The sequence below is a fragment of the Brachyhypopomus gauderio genome, chromosome 19 (genome assembly GCF_052324685.1).
Source record: "Brachyhypopomus gauderio isolate BG-103 chromosome 19, BGAUD_0.2, whole genome shotgun sequence".
Taxonomy (NCBI): domain Eukaryota; kingdom Metazoa; phylum Chordata; class Actinopteri; order Gymnotiformes; family Hypopomidae; genus Brachyhypopomus; species Brachyhypopomus gauderio.
In genome coordinates, this window is record NC_135229.1 from 8,984,920 (window position 1) to 8,997,469 (window position 12,550).

The following is a 12,550-nucleotide window of genomic DNA, read 5'->3' on the forward strand; positions in this document are numbered from 1 at the left end:
TTCAGCCTGTCTGAAACTGGACTGATTTCACGATTCAGAGTAAGACGAACTTGACAGAGTCACACACATGATTCAGTGTACGATGGACTTGACACAGTCATCCACACAGAAGGACTGTTGGTGTTTGTAGGGGGTAAGGAAGGGGACTGACTCACTGGAGGAGAAACAGACCAGCCACCAGGAGTGAATCACCAACCTCATCAAACCACCTAAAACAACCGTTCAAGTGAAGGGAACTTTCACTCCCTGGGGTTTGAGGAGTGAGCCATCAGATACTGGCTTTCATTTCTGGTACGTTTCTGGGGCCTTGGTGCAGGTGAGGAACAGGAAGAGAGGAGTGAGTAGAATCAAACCCTCCTATTGGTGGTAGGCTACACCAATACATATCTATAATAAAAAAAAAAATTTTAAGGTTAAAATGTAAAAAAAGGAACATGTCTTTAACTGTAGTTATTAAATGTTTAGCCACTATAAATTCATATTATTGTGTAGCAATAAAAAGGCACATTATTCTTTTCAAGTATGTGTTATCAACATTTAATAATCATTTAATGAGCGAATACATTTTATATATATATATATATTTTTTTTTTTTTTATTTTGCTTTGGAGGTTTTTTAAATTACAAATGACACACACATATGGTTTCTATTTTCAGGCATTCTGCTCTATTCCACTACAGACTGTTCCCGCAGTTTTATTACAGAACAGAGTGTTTTCTGTTACACTAATGCAAATGATCACTCTTTGTGTCTGTCTGAGTGTCTGTATGTGTGTGTGTGTGTCTGTCTGTCTTTCTCTCTGTATATGATTGTCTCTGTTTGTGTGTATGTCTCTAAATGAAATGAAAGTTAAATTGCCGATACTGGCAAGTGATTTTCAACTGCTTAATTACGGAATGATTTTTGTTAATTCAATAAAATATAGGCTTTAGCTTTGGTAGTGGTTATTACATTTAAGTTTTCAAGGAAGCCTATTAAATGTTCTGTTGCTCAGGATGTTTAGCTGTAGCAGTGTCTCTAACTCCAGATGTTATGAGGTTTGCACCTTCAATAGAATTTCCTCGTAAAAATGAGGGTGAATAAAATGATGGATGTTCCTTTAATGAGGGAAACAGGGGCTCGATCCCACCTGCTCGTGTGTGTGTGTGTGTGTGTGTGTGTGTGTGTGTGTGCGTGTGTGTGCTTAACCCAATTACAAAAGGTGACACAACAAATTATTTAATTAAGCTAGACCTTTATTTAAGAACATGTATGCTGCTATTCTAACTGAAAATTTCCCTTTGAACCTGGGAACTACAACTCTCACATTTGACACTCTATATAAACACCTGGAGTTTCCCCACATGAGTAATTTAAATATTTTCTTTTCCATCAAATCCAAAGCCAGGCAAGGGCCTTCCCACCTACAGCCTGCAACACATCCCCGATGAGTCGCGGAACAAACGTATTCTACACTTGAACACATGTACTTGGATTCTGACTGTACTGTCTCTGTAAACATCACACATGTTTCAGTGTGGTGTTATTTGCTGGAATAACTGACCATGGTTTGAAACTGGTGTATGACAACATAGGCATGAGTTCTCTGAGTGATTACTGCATGTCACGGGAGGCTGGTCCCAGCACACAGGGGAAGTAGTGGGGGCCCAGGGCCCGAGTAGGGAGAGGGCCCATTTTGCTCATGTGCCTCATTTACTGGCATTTATAGGGGCCCACTGGCATTGAGAGTGTACAGGGCCCAGAATTTGCTGCTACACCGCTGACACCCACTCATTCTCAGACACACCCCCATTCTACCCCACTCCGCCACTCACAATCTCCCACTTACTAGCCACACCCACTTATTTTCCCTCTCACCTGTCCCGTTTATTCCTCATCACCCCTCCCTCTCCTTCCAAGACACTGAAAAAGTGCCACTCCTGTTGTCCTGTACGTTTTGGGGGGGTGGGGGGGGGGGTGGTGTTTGGTAAGGGGGTAAGTGGACATGTATTATAAGCATATGTGTTTTTAAATGGGGCGTCAGAGGGTGGGGCCCAGCAGAGAGGGGCACTTCAAAAGGAATCAGAGATAAGTCACCGTTTGAGTAAATAAATACTGATCTGTCGTGTCACTCCCTTCCACTAAACACCCCCCTCCCCCCCCCTACCCCTTCCCCCCCCCCCCCCCCCCCCCCCACCACCTCTCACTTTCCCTCATCACTTCCTTCCTCATCCAGGACCCCGAGCTCTGGAGCATGACTACACAGGGGGAGGGGTCATCCTCGCTGTGCCCTTTTTGACCTTTTAATGGCACTTAGTTAGATGGTCTTTCAATAACCGAGACACAGTGTCAGTCTATGTGTGGAATGCCGTGTATATTTGTCTGCGTGGAATGAATAGATTGCATGTAAATCAGTGAATCGGAACTGCAACTTTACAACTCACCGGAGTTGTCTGAATGTTTATGAATGCAAAAATGAAAACTGATGTAGTTGAAAAAAAACGATATCATGCCGACCTGACTGAAAAGACCGCCTTTTTAACTTTCATAATTTCATTGCACGCACACACACAAAAACACACACACTAACAGAAACCCTGACTGAGAGAGACAGTCTGAAATGGAAGGAGAGAGAGAGAGAGAGAGCATGTTTACAGTTTCTCAAGCATCTGTTTACATTTCTCATGGAGCAGTTTAAGATGCAGGGTATTTACCCTCAGTGGACATGCTGAAGATTTCTAAACTGACCAAAGCCCAGTGGGGTTTACACACCCATTACAGCACTCGGATAAATAGGCAGTTCTTCAAGTGGCAGATGTAGCAGATAGACCGGTGATTAAGATATGTCTTAACTAGAAGTAGATTTTAATTTATTTGGATTTAGGACCAATTTAGGACCCTTTCCTGCTACTTAAACCACAGACCTGACTCAAGGTGTTTCTGTCAGCAACACTAGTTTAATATTTTGTCAGAATTGCTTGATGCATATAAAATCCTGGCAGTCAAAGTTTCATATTTGCCATGAGAATCAATAAGATGTATTTCTGGAGCGGAAATATTTAGAATATACAAAGAAGGAAGTCTCTTAGAAACAACGTTTCTACCATTCATTACGTTCATTATGATGTTTCGAATACCAAAGCTCAATTCAATTAGTAAAGCGAAATTAGTAAAATGGATGGACAGTTATATGGTATCATACACTGAAATCTTGATGCTGCTAAAATGTATCACATCTTTTTATATTTGCCTTCAACATCCTGTGAGGTGAATTCTCTTATTAGGTCCTAGTGACCACCAGCAGACCACTAACCACACAAAATGAAAAGCACAATTTAATGAGGAGGCATCTTGACTGTTATGAGTTTCAGGAGAAGATTGTGGTGACACTGAAGCCACCTTATAGGAGGAGAAGTCCAGCCTTACACCAAGACCCAGGCATCATTTTTTCAGATTTATGAGTTCATCTTTCCACTATTGAAATATTGAAGAAGCTAACAAAAACAACATGTTCCTCTGCTCATGCAAACTCTCATAGCTTGGCTTCTCATGTCCTTCATTTTGGTGAGTCTCCCTGGACTTGTAAACTGTCCAATGGGACACTGTCCTGCTCAGGGCAACGGGCTGGACATCCTGGCCCCACTAAGTCCCAGAACTATGCTTGTGTATATGTTTGACCATATAGGGTCCTCTTAAACCATAGAGTGTTCTGTAGAGTGTAAAGAGTGCAAAGGATTACTGCGGTATTTAATGAAATATAGTACGACGGATTATGAACACAATGTATATATACATATATATATATGCATGCATGATGCTTGTTTTCCACACTCACCCTTTCCCCTCTCACCCTTTGCCCTGCTCTCACTCTTTCCCTTCTCTCACCCTTTGCCCCCTCTCACCCTTCCACTTGCTCTCATGTTTCATCAGCGCCTCTCACATTCTCCCACTTCATTTCCTTCCTGCCTCCCCCGGGACGCTTCCGGCACTACTGGTATCTCTCCCCAATTCCCAGAATTCTACTGGGTTATCACACTTTCCCTTTTTCTGCTGCCTGTTCCACTCAGAGTTGACGGCCTGCCTTCGTATCTTGGTCTGAGGGCTAAGTGTGTTAGGGTAGGATTAGGTTATGTTCCACAGCCCTTGAAATAGGGACTGAGAACTTGGAGAGGATCACATCTTGGCCACGAGGACATATGTGCATGTCCACGCATGTTTTGTGCAAGAGCCCAGTGGGGGGGGGGTGGGGGGGGGGGGACAGACAGTGAGAGGGAAAGAGAGAGAGAGGGAGAGGGAGAAAGAGACAGAGGGGAAATTAACATGCACAGGGGGCTGGGAGAGAAGACAAAAAATACCAGAAAGAAGTGTCCACTAACACAGAGAGGCCATGTGTGAGTCCAATAGAATTGGAGCCCGCCTGGACTCACACTGCCCCTCACAGAAACCCTAAACTCTAACCCATACTCTAATAGAAACGCTAAACTCTAACCCTAACTCTAATAGAAACCCTAACTCTAACCCTAATGAGAGATACAGCACCACCAGTTTGTCCTTCTCAGGCTCTTTAAATTGGTACATGCTGTGGTAGGTGGTGGATGCCTCCCACTCAGATGCCTCTATTATTTGTTTAAAAGCGATGATCGGTGGCAAAGGCGCATATGGTCCGTCCAGCCCGCGGTGAGAACCACATGTGAGTGAGTCAGGCCGCACCTCTGTGTGCACTTTTTGAGACATCTCCCAGAGAAATTTGACGTCTCCTAGAGAAATGTGCAGTATGACGCGATGAGACGAAGAAAAGGTGTATGGATGTTTTTAATACCATAAAATCTATTCTCCTTCTCACTTTCTCTGTCTCTCTCCTCTCTGTCTCTCTTCTATTTCTCACTCTTTCTGTCTCTTTTTTACACACACACACACACACACAAACACACACACACACACACACACACACACACACACACACACACACACACACACACACACACACACACACACACACACACACACACCCAGTAACACTTATGTCCCTTGTGATGCATAAATATGCAGTATTTAGTGTACAGAATATTAGTATGGAGGTTACTTCTTCCTGTTTCTTCTTATGGATCCTCCTGTTTCAACAGGCTAGAACTCTCACCCAACTCTTAAGAGATCTCCATCTCCCCCAAATGTAATACATCTGTGTGTGTGTGTGCAAGTGTGTGTAAGTGTGTGCTTGTGCCTGTGTGTGTGTGTGTGTGTGTGTGCACATGTACGTTTGTGCATATGCATGTGTGTGTGTCTGTGAGTGTGTGTGCATGCATGTGTGTGTGTGTGTGTGTGTGTGTGCACATGGTTGGGAGCTCAGTGGGGGAGTGGACTGCTCCACTTGCTCAGCGCTGACTGGCCTGAGTTAACGGTCTGGATCCACTTTGCTCCTTCACCTTCTGTATGTGTGTGTGGGCGTGAGAGATGGAGAAGGAGATGGACCACTTATCTCTACATATTTATCTTTAATACTTAAAATTATGCAATCATGGCTTCGTACATCACGGTTTATTTATAAAACCCTTTGCCATTGCATTTTTTATTTTCCATTTTGGCTTCAGGCTTTGGATATTCTGACTTGTCCACCTAGACCGTGTGCATGAGACTGCGTGTGTGAGACTGTGTGTGTGCGTGAGACTGTATGTACACGTGAGACTACGTGCGTGAGACTGTGTGCGTGCATGAGTTTTCACGTAGTGCCTTCCAGACAGCATTCTTCACAGGAAGTAGGCATCAGGAATGAGTCTGCCTGTGTGGCCCCCGAAGGGCAACTTTAATTAGACCCACTACTTATTTGTTTTTTAACTCTCTCTCACTCTTTCTCTCTTTTTAGTCTTTCTCCTACTTGTTCTCTCATTCATGCCCAGAAACACATGCTCTCTGTTTTCAAAGACTCAGAGCATTTGGCTTGACCCTCTCTCCTCCTCCACACCATTTCACTTTTCATATGTCACAGCAGGCAGGACAAGAAACTTCATACTGTTGTTTCATACCTGAGCAGGTATCAGAAAGTTCTCCCACACAACCTGATTGATGGAAGAGGCAGACACTAGATGGATGTTGTGATATGATATCCATCTATCCTGTACTTTTAAATTTAGAGTTTCTCAGCATACCTGTACATTTTTAATTTACCGAACATATACATATTCACACACTTAACCAACCACCCACACAGATGCTAAACATACACACACACCTGTACATAAATACATCATAAAAGAAGAACTTTAGTTCAGGGGTGTGTAAAGGTTCAGAAAAAGGGAGCAGCAGACAAACTCTTTTTAAACTTTTCATTGTTGTTTTTATTTTTAAACCTGAAGTTCCTGTACTCTCCAGGACCAAAGTACCACATCTTGCCCCTGTAGTGGGGATGCTCATACATGAGCCAGTGGCCGTCCATCACGTGACAGGACCCGCAGCCGCCGGACCAGTGGTAGCGATCTGTGAAGGACTCGCAGTCATCCATCACCTCCATCATCTAGCCCATGAAGTTCTCCTTGTCGTATATCCTCATTGTGTAGTTCCCTCTGTTTGGGGAGAGAACCGTGCACAGTGAAGTGCTGACACTGTTGTAACGAGTCTCTATAGGGCCTTGAGGAGTTTGCTTACCTGTGAAGTCAGAGCTAAACCCCAACCCTAACCTTAATCCTAAACCTAAACCTAACCCTAACCCCAACTCTAACCCTAACCCTAAACCTTGCAGATCTAACTCTAACCCTGCGGCTCTAACCCTAACCCTGCAGATGATGTTGAAGACAGTGACTGAGGGAGCAGACTGTAGCTCTGATGGAACGCCAGCCAGAAGGTCAAGGCAGAAAGTCAACCCAGAAGGTCCCCCCTGACCCCCTGACCCCCTGACCCCCTGACCCCATCCCAGCTGTGGTCAGCTTGTGTCCCCAGGAAGAGCAAGAGCAAAGAATGATTTAAAAATATTTACAGTCTCATCGAGGACAATTCCTCTCATGAGAGTGAGAGATGTAAGAATTGGGAGCGAGGGAGGGAGATGGAGAGAGAGAGAGAGCTGAAAAAGAGAGAGTGAGAGAATCTCCAGCTGCAAGGGAAGATAGATGGGAGGAGGTTGAATGAGAGACAGTCCCTCTACTGCTAAAACTGTGATCGTTCTTTTTATAGGTTGACTGTCTCACCAAGACCCAGCGGTTGAGTCATACTGGACACACACCACACTAGAAGGGTCAGACAAACCAAGACTGACTCACATGTCGAACACCAAATCCACTTAGGAAAATAGACACACGATAAACACTGGCTGAGGTGTCAGACACAATGTCTAATACAACATAACAGCACTGACATTCCTGACCCGGGGAGTCGCGTTCCCACACCACTACAGTCTCTGTCCAATGAGAACAATGAAGAACAGTCCTGGAGGGAAACAATACACTGAGCTCGGAGTATGTGGACTCAAATCCTCCGGCAGGTCTCTCTCTCTCTCTCTCTCTCTCTCTCTCTCACACACACACACACACACACACATTAACACTGCAAGCATTCTTTCTCTCCGATTTGCCCTTTGATATGAAAACTCTGGTTTCCTTTCTCCAAAGATCAAAGGCACAGCACTTTGATCTTTTAAGCATAAGAATCTGTAATATCTGCTGTGACTAACACAGACTGGCTATGAGGAATCTAATCTTCTACCCATTAACACAGTATTTGATGATTCATTCTAGGTTTCTGTCTAGTAAATCAAGAAAGAAAGATAAACAAATTTGCTGTGCTCATCTGGTGGAGGTGTGTGGTCCTGTCTTCTCAGTGGAGGTGTGTGTGGTCCTGACTCCTCTTTTCTCTTCCTTCCTATTCTCGTTCCTTGCTCATCCCCCATCATGCATTGTGTATAGAACACAAAGGGACAGGGAGTGTCTTCAAAGTGCTATACCTGCACTAAAGAGGGAGATACGATGTGCTCTACTAAGCAAATATGTGATAGCCATCTTTCCATGAAGTGTGCAGGTGTGAAGAGGACAAAGACAGGAGAGCGAGAGTAAAGAGAGAGAGATGGAATGTCCACAGGACAGAAGTGAATGAGAGAATGTCCACAGGACAGAAGTAAATGAGAGAATGTCCACAGGACAGAAGTAAATGAGAGAATGTCCACAGGACAGAAGTGAATGAGAGAATGTCCACAGGACAGAAGTGAATGAGAGAATGTCCACAGGACAGAAGTGAATGAGAGAATGTCCACAGGACAGAAGTGAATGAGAGAATGTCCACAGGACAGAAGTAAATGAGAGAATGTCCACAGGACAGAAGTAAATGAGAGGATGTCCACAGGACAGAAGTGAATGAGAGAATGTCCACAGGACAGAAGTGAATGAGAGAATGTCCACAGGACAGAAGTGAATGAGAGAATGTCCACAGGACAGAAGTGAATGAGAGAATGTCCACAGGACAGAAGTGAATGAGAGAATGTCCACAGGACAGAAGTAAATGAGAGAATGTCCACAGGACAGAAGTGAATGAGAGAATGTCCACAGGACAGAAGTGAATGAGAGAATGTCCACAGGACAGAAGTGAATGAGAGAATGTTCACAGGACAGAAGTGAATGAGAGAATGTCCACAGGCAGGGCCGGAGTGGGACACTTTTTCAGCCCGGGAGTTTCATGCACAAATACGGCCCAAAATTATTTTTCCCTCCCAATCGGCCCAAACTAGAGATTGACATGAGCCGGCCCATCGGGAATCCTCCCGAATCTCCCGATTAGCCACTCCGGCTCTGTCCACAGGACAGAAGTAAATGAGAGAATGTCCACAGGACAGAAGTAAATGAGAGAATGTCCACAGGACAGAAGTGAATGAGAGAATGTCCACAGGACAGAAGTGAATGAGAGAATGTCCACAGGACAGAAGTGAATGAGAGAATGTCCACAGGACAGAAGTAAATGAGAGAATGTCCACAGGACAGAAGTGAATGAGAGAATGTCCACAGGACAGAAGTGAATGAGAGAATGTCCACAGGACAGAAGTGAATGAGAGAATGTCCACAGGACAGAAGTAAATGAGAGAATGTCCACAGGACAGAAGTGAATGAGAGAATGTCCACAGGACAGAAGTGAATGAGAGAATGTCCACAGGACAGGAGTGAATCAGAGAATGTCCACAGGACAGAAGTGGCAAAGTGTTTGGGAAAAGTTTTTTGTTTACAAATCTCTTGCTTGGTTTGATGTGCACACTGATGAAATGGTGCTTCCAAAGCTAAAAGTGTAAAGTGACAGATTACACATTTTCACAGTTTATCAGAGTTTACATGTGCTTAACTGTCTCCATTTACATGAAAAATGGTTGTTAATTTGTCACATCAAATAAAAATTCTAGAGCTTTCCTGAAGGTCAACAAATAAACAAATAAATAAAATAAAATAAAAAATAAACTGATAAATGACAAATAATTTTTAAAATACTACTTCACTATTAACAGGCTCTATAGCCTACTGTCTATAGTCTGGAACATGTCTGTCCCAGACCTCACCAGTTTCTTCACAGAAACCATACGTGACTTGGACGTTTTTTGTCCAACCACAGAAAGGTGACCTTTACAATTTAATTTCTAGATGCTAAAATGTTTTGGATGGACATTGTAGTAGCAGTTCTGTTAAAAAATGAATAGTCCTAACATGAACAGTCCTGACACAAATGAATGAACAAATGAATGAGACTCATATTTCTGGAACATAATTTCAAGAGTTTGTGTAACGGTGTTAAGAAATTGTTAATTGAATTTAATGAATCCTGCATAAATGGGTTGAGACTTTTATTTTGTAATTGGACTATACCATTTTGCATTGTGGGATTTCAGCAGAGGGAAGAGAATTCCATTACTGCAGGTAGGTGGGACAATCATGGGTCTGAGAAAAGCTGTGTCTTGTATGTCATAAATCTCCCAAATTAAACACAATATATAAAATCACCTATAAATCACATTTGTGCAGTGTTTTGCATTGTAATGTTACTGTTATTTCATTTTGTATTTTTGTTGGCCTTAATATGTTCATAAGAGAAATTGCAATTTAAAATGCGGCATATGTTTAGTTTAGACGGACTCCACATATAATTCCACCCTAAATGCAATTTGATCAACCCATGTGCAGGTAATTGATTAGATTTGTACTTTAAGTTGTTTGTATTTTCTATGTTTTATGTGTACCTCGTGGTCCCCCTAGCACGTGTGATCCAGACTGAACCTCAAGAATGCGTTCCAGGTACAGAACCGGTACAGGCCGCAGGGTGTAGTTTACTTTTTCATTTGTGTAAAAAATGGATGATGGATGGATGAAGCAATGTTTTTCTTGTGGGATTTCTGCAGTGGGAAGAGAATTCCATTGCTGCAGGCGGAATCCACATATAATTCCACCCTAAGTGCAGTTTCATCAACCCATGTGCAAGAATAAATGGCTTCACCCATTTGAGTTTCCTCATTATTTACAACGCCATCGCAAAGTGAGTCAAACACCGACCAGGGACATTTGCATGCTTATTAGATGTTTTTAAGTTCTCGTCCCATTTATCTAACTCCAACAGAGCTGCTGCCAGTTGTGTTCTTGGATTCCTGGGTGGGGGGTAGAGGAGGAACCCTGAGGAACAGGAGACGTAGCATGTGATCCCACCTCCTGTACCTCCACCTCTGGGACAGCTCGGCTTGAAACAAGATGCTTCAAGTCTCATGATTGACGAGACTCTTCTTTGGCTCCTAGATGGTGGAACAAACTTCCCCTGGTTTTCCATAGACATTTGTCTTTTTGAGGACATTTAGATGGCCATTGATCCAGCATCTATGCAATTTCACACTACTGTTGAGTAACTGAAGCTTGGTGTTGTAATTGCTTTTATTTGGTATTGTCTGGTATTGTCAGGTATTGTTTGGTATTGTCTGGTTTTGTTTGTTATTGCCCTCTCTGTAGTCTGAAATAACTCAAGCTTATTCTGCACTTGTTCAGCAGTATCTTGAACTCTAACCAAGTTCATGTAATAGAAGTGGGCACATGAAAACAAGAAACACACTGTTCTCACCTCTCAGCACTGTGCTGAACTAACAGCTGAACATCTCAAAAGGCTGTACTGTAACCACACGGTAATCACGCTGAAGATGTTGTCTTTCAGGAAATGCAGGAAATCCAGACAGGATGACATGTTCACTTTTCATCCTTCCTTTTTAAAACAAAAAAGAGTGCAAATGTATTTAACAGTAAAAAAGAAATACTGTGTTCCATTTTAAGTTAGAAGCCAAGTACTGATTAGCTGCTAACTCAAAGATGTACCACTGCAAGCTGGTTTTGATATAAAGAAGATCTAAAATATGTATTTAGGCTAAATACTGTCATCAGTAATGCTTGTGAGTGAAGATTTCCTCGGGTTATAAAGAAGAAAATAAAGAAGAAATATTTCATACAACGCAGTCACTGTGTAATAAGAACCAGTTTGCTAATTCCAGATCTAAGATTGCCAAATACCCGAAGGGTTTCACCAGCCTGGTGAGGTATGTTTCCATCTTGAGAGGCCTGAAAAACGTTCAGGGCTCCACATTTGAACATTAACGCTCATTTTATTAGGAACATTTTGCTTAGTCTAATAAAATGCAGAGAAAAGTGCAAGAGCTTGTATAAAGATATAATTGAAGATGGGAATCAAGATCAGAATGAGAGAGTGTGTGTGTCTTGGGCTTATTCACTTCCCTTTGTGTGTGTGTGTGTGTGTGTGTGTGTATCAGGGCGTATTCACGTATTCACTTCCCTATGGCTTTGTGTGTGTGTGTGTCTGTGTGTGTAAGCCCTTCCTCCACAGAGGTTGTGCTAATCCCAGCCGCTGAGTGAAACAGGGTCGTGGTTGCTTTATCAGCTCAGCGGGGCTCCAATATTCGCACTCGGAAAGATTTACATGACACTTGACAATGTTGCTGCTTTCTCTCGTCGTTATCAGGAGAGCAACAGCAGGTGGTTAGCATGGAAAAGACCCTGCAGTGTCTCTCTGTCCAGCACGCCTGACTCTGTGGTGTCTCTCTGTCCAGCACACCTGACCCTGTGGTGTCTCTCTGTCCTGCACCCTTGACTCTGTGGTGTCTCTCTGTCCTGCACCCCTGACTCTGTGGTGTCTCTCTGTCCAGCACCACTGACCCTGCAGTGTCTCTCTGTCCAGCACCACCTACCCTGTGGTGTCTCTCTGTCCTGCACTGACCCTGCAGATGATTGAGTTGGTTCTGAACCAGGCCATGTGTGTGTGGTGCTCAGAGCTCACGCACAGGTGGAGGGAGGGTGTGTCTCTTTTTGGGAACATTAAAATATTTCCACTCATAAAGTGAACCCTGGCAGGGAGTAACAACTGCACACATATGTTGATTGTTTACACACACACACACACACACACACACACACACACACACGCACACACACACACACACACACACACACACACACACACACACACACACACACACACACACACACACACACACACACACACATTTTATACTGCTTTATCCTTTATCCTTTGACTGACCAGGCAAATCCTAACTCTATACTAATAACATGT